Below are 8271 nucleotides of genomic sequence, written 5' to 3' on the forward strand. Positions count from 1 at the left end.
AGCTGACCCGGAGGAGGGGGTGGGAGGGAGCTGTCAGGTGGAGACAGAGACCTGATGCAGCTCGGTCACCACCTGTGGGGGAGCTTGGGACAAAGGGCTGGTGGAGGAACCCCCTGTCGGGAGGCGCCTTGCTCAGTCACTGGGCCGGAGCACTGGGGGGGCGGGGGGGGGGCGCAAGCTGTATGTAGGAGCCAAAAGCCAACAGCTGGAGGCCGTCTGCTTGCTTCGCCACTCTTCAGAAGGAAAAACACCCTGGAAACTGGTGGAACATTTAAAATTTCACTGGGAGCCAGGGTGGCATAATCCAGAACCTTAGCCTCCTGATTAACTGAGAGGAAAGGCCACTCATAAACCAGGGAGGGGGGAGATGGAAGTTGAGTCTGGCTGCTGCGAAGAGGCAAAAACCCTGCAGATTTGGGGGTGTGTGTGTGTGTGAACTCTTAGGCACTTTTTTATTTAGGCATTTCGATTTTCATGATAATTTTCTTTTATGCCAGATTTTCATTCTTCTTCTTTTATTTTGTACATTTATTTATTTTGAGAGAGAGAAAACGAACGTGGGAGGAGCAGAGAGGGAGAGAGACAGAATCCCAAGTAGGCTCCACATCATGAGACCAGAGCCAGATGCAGGGCTCAAACTCATGAACCTGTGAGATCGTGACCTGAGCCAAAATCGAGTTGGAGGCTTAACCGACTGAGCCACCCAGGCATCCCCAGATTTTCTTTCTTTGTGCCTCAAAACCTTGATTAGGAAAGAAACTCTCCCTTAAAAGGAGAAAATTCAGAGGGATTACAAATGGAAACAATCGTTGCTTCTTCCCTCTCTGCCCCTCCCCCTTGTAAAGCTTCTATGGACCTATTAGGCTTTAGTTTTGCTGAGGAGGTGATTGAGTGACACCAGGACAATCTGGCTGACTAGTCAGGTCATGATTTTTTTTTTTTTTAAGTAAGCTCTATGCCCTTCGTGTGCCTTGAACTCACTACCCTGAGATCAAGAGTCGCATGCTTTACTGACTGAGACAGCCGGGCGCCCTTGGGCTTGAATATTTGTCAATGGTTTAATTGAAAGTTTGCCACATTTGTTCATGGACAGAGGAGACTGGGGCAGCACGGATGCCCTTTACATTGGAGAAATGGAATTCTAGAAGCAGAAAGTTTTATGTCTGTTGGGGTATCCACTTTGGGTGCTGTCTAGCCAGTCCCTACATGACAATAAATGTGACTTTCTCAGTTTATCTTTGCCCCATGTGACAATGTTGGCTGAATTTGTCTCTGGAGATGTTTTTCAGCCTCGTTTTATGAAACCCAAAGGCCCTGCTTACGAATACTCACCAGGGGCACCTGGCTGGCTCAAGTAGGTTGAGGGTCTGACTTTGGCTCAGGCTATGATCTCACAGTTTGTAAGTTCAAGCCCCACACCTGGCTTGCTACTGTCTATGCAGAGCCTGCTCCAGATCCTCTGCCCCCCTCTCTCTGCCCCTACCCCCTTGCACCCTCTCAAAAATAAATAAAACGTTAAAAAAAATCTCACCAAATGCACCTGATGGAAAGTGAGGTTTAGTGAGTAGGTGGGGGCTACCTGCAGACATTGGCCTCATTGGCAACAGGGCCCTATAATTCCATCAACAGCAAGATGAAGATGCGGCCCTTTTCAGACTAAAACAAAGCTCTTCGAATAGGGGGTAGAGTTTCTAACTGTAAAAAGGGAAGACGTGTCCCTATTATCAGGATTTAATGATGGGATCACAATGTCTTCAGCAACACAAAGACAAGGGTTACTGTGAGAAGATCCACTCCACCACGTACTCCAGGGTGGCTGCGTGTCAGGACAGAGGTTCCAGTCCTGATGTCCTTGCCACCTACCAACTGTGTGACACTCAACAGGTCATCTGACTTTGCTGTCATAGAGTCCTCGGTTCTAAACTGAGTGCAGTATCACTGATCTCAAAGGGGTTGTTGTAAGGATTCAGGGAAGTAATGCTCTACAGAGAGTCCAGACAGAACAGTCTTTGTTTCCTAACATTAAGCGTGACTACTAGGCTTCCACGGACATGTCAGAATCGAGCACTTGGGTGTGTACAGAGCTGACCGGCGTGGAAAGAGATGTAATTTAACCTACTTCTGGGTTCTCTGTAAGCGTGAGTAGTAACTGAACTTGCTGTTAATACTTACCGTGGAGTCATCTAAGCCAGAAGATAGCTATGGTCCTGGCCCCCTTTCCCACTTTACCTTCTCAGATTGTTCTTCTCTAATACACATTACTCTCCTTCTCTGATTAGGCTGGAATGGACTACAACCAAATCACTTTAATTGCAGGCCCACAATATCCAGAGGGTAAACTTCCTGCGTTATTGCATGGATATGTAAATTGGGGAATCGTCACCACAAAACGTTTCATAAACCTACTCTGAGTGGTCTGGTAACTCACCTCCTATGTTATCAATTACTTTTCCTGAGAACCTACTATGTTTCTGCCATAGTAGCTATTTGATATTTTACTTCGTTTCACCTTTACAATGAATCTGCCCTTGAATTCTTCTGTTACACAACTTTACCTCCTTGGATGGTCTCTATTCATTTTTCTTATTGTTTCATATATGTAATCACTTCCATTGATGAGCCTTTTGCTGGTCCCCCCTCTATTTCCCCCAAGAGGGTTTCTGCTTTGGGCCTTCATTCATATTTTGACAGTATTATAAAGCCTCTTGCATTTTTATGGAGATGATTTTGAACATTTAATCCATTGTTCAGTCCACTGATATCTTCTCTTTCTGAAGGGAAATGTTCTTGAGAATAATACAGTAATAATTAAGAGGCTCCCAAAACTCTTCAAGAAATTCGGGCCCAGTACTTGGGTTCCCCCATCACCCTCAGATAACAGTCAAGCAATCCAGGGGTTCCTTAAGAGACAGACCTTACTCTCCACACGTCTGGCCTCTGGGGGATTCTTCTAAGAACTGCTTTGAGGTTCTGTTTCTTACCCAGCACGGGGTCAAAAAAACCAACCTGTTTGCTCTATGAACACTTGCAGACCCTCTCAAGACCTAGTTCCTCGTTCCCGATTTTGATTTCCCTCTACAGAGCATGACCCTTATTTTAGTTCTTATACTCTCAACTCAGTTTCTTTGATCGATATTTCCAAAGGTTAAATGAGTTTCACACTAAATTTGTTCTAGAGGCTCTAGAGTTGTTCCGCTGGCCAGTGGCCTCCCCAGAGGGCTTCTGTGCCTTCGCCCGAAGACACGGCGTGGCATGGAGGCACGGCCACAGGGAGGGAAGCAACAGGTGCGCCAGCGAGGCTGGGAGCGTGGGGCGGAAGCAGTGGTGGGTGGAGTGCAGGACGCAGGGGCCCCAGGCCTGGGTCTGGATGGACGATGGCGGAGGATGGGGCGAGGAAACCCGGGACTGAGGTTGGGCCTGAGTCCCGGGAGGCACGACAGCCCAACGCTGCCCGTTGAGCCGGTGCAGAGGGACTAGGGATCTAGGTCCAACCAGGAAGAGCTGAGAGACAGAGACCCCTCTCTCGACGCACTCTAAGACCCGGGTTGGCCCTGCGCCTGGGCTTTTTATCCCCGTCCCACGCGCGTCACAATGGGCGTCTATGACGTCAAGCGGTGCCCTCGCCACGAGACCCAGACCCGGAAGTCCTTCACGAAATTCCTCCGCCTGACTCCAGGTCCCTTTCAGCTGCCACCTGCCTCCCCTTCACTCTGTCACACACGTCCCCCATCGTTCAGAATCCGATGTCAGTCAGCGGCTCATCTTTACATCACCCCGGGAGGAGGGAAACTCCTCAAACCCGCTGTGCGGGCGCCAAGCTGCGGGCTCCCAGGGCGCAGGTTGAGCCGGAACCTGGGCGCCAACTAGAATTCCCGATTCCGAGGGGACTCCGCCTCTGCCAAGCGGGGCTCTGACCACGCCCCTCTCCAAGCCCCGCCCAGGGCTTGCGGGGACGTTTCCGTGGCGACTGTAAACAAAACTTGAGAGCTGTGGGAGCTCTGCTCCCCCAACCCACACTCCTGCAAATAAGGTGATTGAGAATGACAGCGCAGATGTTATGAACTGAAACACGGAGAAATGGGGGCCCAGGTGGGAGCCAGGCCCTGGGAGGGACAGCCTGGGGGTCCGGGACACGTGGGCTGTGGTGCGAGGGCCTGCCACCGTCAGAAGAGGCAGCAGCAACTGGAGAACCAGGGATTGACATCTACGGGAGCAGACGTGCAGGTGGAGCCGGATGTTGCGTGGGTCCGGGCAGCAAAGCTGGGATGAGACACCGAGAGCAAGAGGGCCTCGTTGGAGCAACACCTTGTGTATTTTCCTAGAAAGGAGCAGGCAGTCTGCATGGGAGGGGCTCTGCCAGGCTAGGAGTATGAGCAGTGGACAGGTAAGCATTGCGTGCTGGACCGGGTAGCGGGTGGAAGAGCAGATAGATTTGTTTTTACGTCCACATAATTTAAATTAAAGGCTAAATAGATCAAGGGGGATGTCTTCATTAAGTTAAATATTTTGATGCCCAGTTTTGATCATAGTTTTCATTCACTGACACATGGTTTTCATGAGTGTTCTAAACCAACTGTTTTTATTCATAGTTTCTTGGTGTAGATCTTGTGCTGGTTTCTTTCTTTTTTTAACCTTTTTTTAAAAAAGGGTATTTTGAGAGAGTGTGTGTACGCGAGCGGGGAAGGGGCAGAGATCGAGAGGGGGAGAGAGAACCCCAGAAAGCAGCGCTGAGCTGGGGGGGGCGGGGCGGGGACGGTCGACCTCATCAACCATGCGTTCATGACCCGAACAGAAATCCAGAATCCGTGGTGTTAAACCACGGAGCCACAAAGGCGCCCCTGGTTTCTTTTAAATAATATTTTTGTATTAGGTAAATTCTCCTGAAAGGGCTTCTTTGCCAGAGACTTTTTCCTTCTCAGGAAAAAACGAGAGTTGACATATTATAGCTGTGTGTCTTATATGGTAGCTGCTGGCTACTCTATTGCGGTTATTTAAATGTAAATAGTACTGACACCTTGGAATATTGTTTTTCTATTCATGAACACGAGTTGTCCTTCCATTCTTGCATATCTTCTTTCATTTCTTTCAGCAGTGTTCTAGAATTTTCAGTGTACAAATCTTTTGCCTCCTTGGTTGGATCTATACCTAAATATTGTATTCTTTTTGATGCTATTGTAAATGGAATTGTCTTTTCTTAATTTCCTTTTGGGATTGTTCATTGTTAGTATATAGAAATGCAATAGATTTCTGTGTGTTGATTTTGTATCTTATTACTTTGCTGAATTCGTGTATTCTAAGTTTGTGTGTGTGGTATTCTTAAGGATTTTCCTTTTTAAAAAATTTTTATGTTTATTATTGAGACAGAGAGAAACAGAGCATGAGTAGGGGAGAGGCAGAGAGAAAGGGAGACACAGAATCCAAAGCAGGCTTCAGGTTCCAAGCTGTCAGCACAGAGTCCGAAGTGGGGCTTGAACCTATGAACTGTGAGGTCATGACCTGAGCCAAAGTCGGATGCTTAACCAACTGAGCCACCCAGGCGCCCCTAAGGAGTTTCAACATATAAGATCATGTCACCTATAGTTTTACTTCTTCCTTTCCCATTTGAATGCTTTATTTTTATTTTTCTTGCCTAATTGCTTTGGCTAGTATTACGTTGAAAAGAAGTGGAGAGAGTGGGCATCCTTGCCTTGTTCCTGATCTTAAAGGAAAAGCTTTGTCTTTCCTCATTGAGTATGTTCACTGTGGGCTTTTATAAGTGACTTGTGTTGAAAAGGTACTGAATTTGTCACATGTTTACAGTGTATCCATTGAGATGATCGTGTGTTTTTTCTCCTTTGTTCTGTTAATGTGGCATCTGACATGGAGTGATCTTCATATGTTGAACCACTCTTGCATTCTAGGAATAAATTCCATTTGGGCATGTTGTATAATACTTTAAATATACTGCTGAATTCAGTTTGCTAGTATTTTGTTGAGGATTTTTACATCAATGTTTATAAGAGATATTTTGGTCTGTAGTTTTTTTTTCTTTGTCTGGCTTTGGTATTAGGACAATGCTGGCCTCATAGAATGAGTTAGGATGTGTTCCCTCCTCTTCGTTTTTTAAGAGTTTGAGAAGGATTGGTGTAAGTTTTTCTTTAAAGCTTTTAAAAAAATTATTATTTTAAGTAGGCTCCATGCCCAACATGAGGCTTGAACTCACAATCCTGAGGACAAGAGCTTCATGCTCTACTGACTGAGCCAGCTAGGTGCCCCAGTATGAGTTTCTCTTTAAATGTTTAGTAGAATTCACCAGTGAGATCATCAGGTCCTGCTGGGTTTTTCTTTGTTGGGAGATTTTATAAAATTGATTTAATCTTCTTACTAGTTATAATCTATTGATTTTCCATTTTTTTCTTTTTTTGTGTGTTGTTTGCAATTTGTCCATTTCATCTAGGTTATCCAATTTGTTGGCATACAGCTGTTCATAATACTCTCATGTTTTATTTCTGTAGAATTGGTAGTCATGTCCCCACTTTCATTTCTGGATTTTGCTATGTATTTTAAGTAATTCTAGCTAAGGGTTTGTCAATTTTGTTGTTCTTTTCAAAGAATCAACTTTTGATTTCATTGATTTCTCTATTTTCTATTCTCTATCTCTGTTCAAATCTTCATTATTTCTCTCCATCTGACAGGTTTGTTTTCTGCTTTCTTAAGCTGTAAATTTAGATTGTCAATTTGAGATTTTTCTTCTTTATTGAGTAAATAATTTTTTTATTTAAAAATATTTTAATGCTTATTTATTCTTGAGAGAGAGGCATAGTATGAATGGGAGAGGGGCAGAGAGAGAGGGAGACACAGAATCTGAAGCGGGCTCCAGACCCCGAGCTGTCAGCACAGAGCTGGAGGCAGGGCTCAAACTCACAAGCCATGAAATCATGACCTGAGCGAAAGCTGGACTCTTACCCGCTTATCCCACTGAGCCACCCAGGCATCCCTTGAGGAAAACATTTACACCTGTAAGTTTACCCCTTAGCACTGTTTTCACTGCATCCTATAAGCCTTGTATGCTGTGTTTGCATTTCATCTGAGTATTTTCTAATTTCCCTTATGATTTCTTATTTTATTGGTTGTTTATTGGCACAGATTTGTGAATCTCCCAGTTTTACTTATGTTTGTTTTTTAACTTCATCTTGTTGTTGTCGGAGAAGATATTTTGTATGATAAATTTTAAAATCTATTGGGTCTTGTGTGTGGCTTGACATCTGGTCTGTCCTGGACAGTGTCACGTGTGCACTTGAGAAGTCCGTGCGGCACTGTCGTTGGCTCTAGTATTCTCTGTGTGTCTTTGAAACCTGCTTGGTTTACTGTGTTAAGTTCTCTATTTCCTTACTTACCTCTGTCCCTTTGTTCCATCTCTTTTGGCAGAACTGTATATTTGAACCCTGTCATTTGCTTCATATATTTTGATGGTCTGTTATTAGAATTAATGAATTCAAAACTCATTTCTGTAATTCCAGTAGCCATATTTCAGGGGAAGACATAAAAGATAGTATCTAAGGTATATAGAATAATAATAAAACAAAGACCCAGTCCTGTAGAGAGAGAATCTCAAGCAGGCTCCACTTTGTCAGTGCAGAACCTGATGCGGGGCTCGAACTCACAGACCATTGGATCATGGCTTGAGCTGAAATCAAGAGTCAGACACTTAACTGACTGAGCTACCCAGGCACCCCTCTACACCACTCATCTTAAGACATGGATCAGAATCAGTATCTTTGAGGCTTTCTATGTGCCCCTCATTATATTTCCTTCCTTTATCTCCACACAGAATCACTAACAGGCAATTAATTACAAAATTAAGGATACTAATCCTGTGCTCGCTTCGGCAGCACATATACTAAAAGTGGAATGATACAGAGAAGATTAGCATGGCCCCTGCGCAAGGATGACACGCAAATTCGTGAAGCGTTCCATATTTTTTCACCTGATGAATGGATCAAGAAGATGTGGTATACATATACAATGGAGTACTACATGGCAATGAGAAAGATCAAAATCTGGCCATTTGTAGGAAAGTGGATGGACCTTGAGGGCGTCATGCTAAGCGAAATAAGTCAGGCGGAGAAGGACAGATACCATATGTTTGCACTGAGAGGTCTAACAGGAGAACAGGAGAAACATAATGGAGGACCAGGGGGAGGGGAAGACGGAAAGAGAGTTGGGGAGAGACAGGGACGCAAAACTTGAGAGACTATTGAATGCTGAAAACGAACTGAGGGTTGAAGGGGA

The 8271-nt window shown here is 45.0% G+C and overlaps 1 protein-coding gene, 1 long non-coding RNA gene and 1 other non-coding gene across 6 annotated transcripts in view; 2 read left to right on the plus strand and 1 right to left on the minus strand.

Moving 5' to 3' along the window:
- LOC115282374 (multidrug and toxin extrusion protein 1-like) overlaps positions 1-8271 on the minus strand; it is a 78784-nt gene that overhangs the window by 62016 nt on the left and 8497 nt on the right. The window lies entirely within an intron of this gene.
- The window catches only part of LOC115282375, a 48079-nt gene continuing 43724 nt past the window's right edge, over positions 3917-8271 (plus strand). For all 4 annotated transcript variants that reach the window (XR_003904618.1, XR_003904619.1, XR_003904617.1 and 1 more), the window contains exon 1: positions 3917-4384. This is a non-coding gene — a long non-coding RNA (uncharacterized LOC115282375). The remainder of the gene's footprint in view (positions 4385-8271) is intronic.
- On the plus strand, positions 7856-7962 carry LOC115283167. The gene has a single exon (XR_003904961.1). It is a non-coding gene; the product is annotated as a U6 spliceosomal RNA (small nuclear RNA).

This window comes from Suricata suricatta, chromosome 17 (genome assembly GCF_006229205.1).
Source record: "Suricata suricatta isolate VVHF042 chromosome 17, meerkat_22Aug2017_6uvM2_HiC, whole genome shotgun sequence".
Taxonomy (NCBI): domain Eukaryota; kingdom Metazoa; phylum Chordata; class Mammalia; order Carnivora; family Herpestidae; genus Suricata; species Suricata suricatta.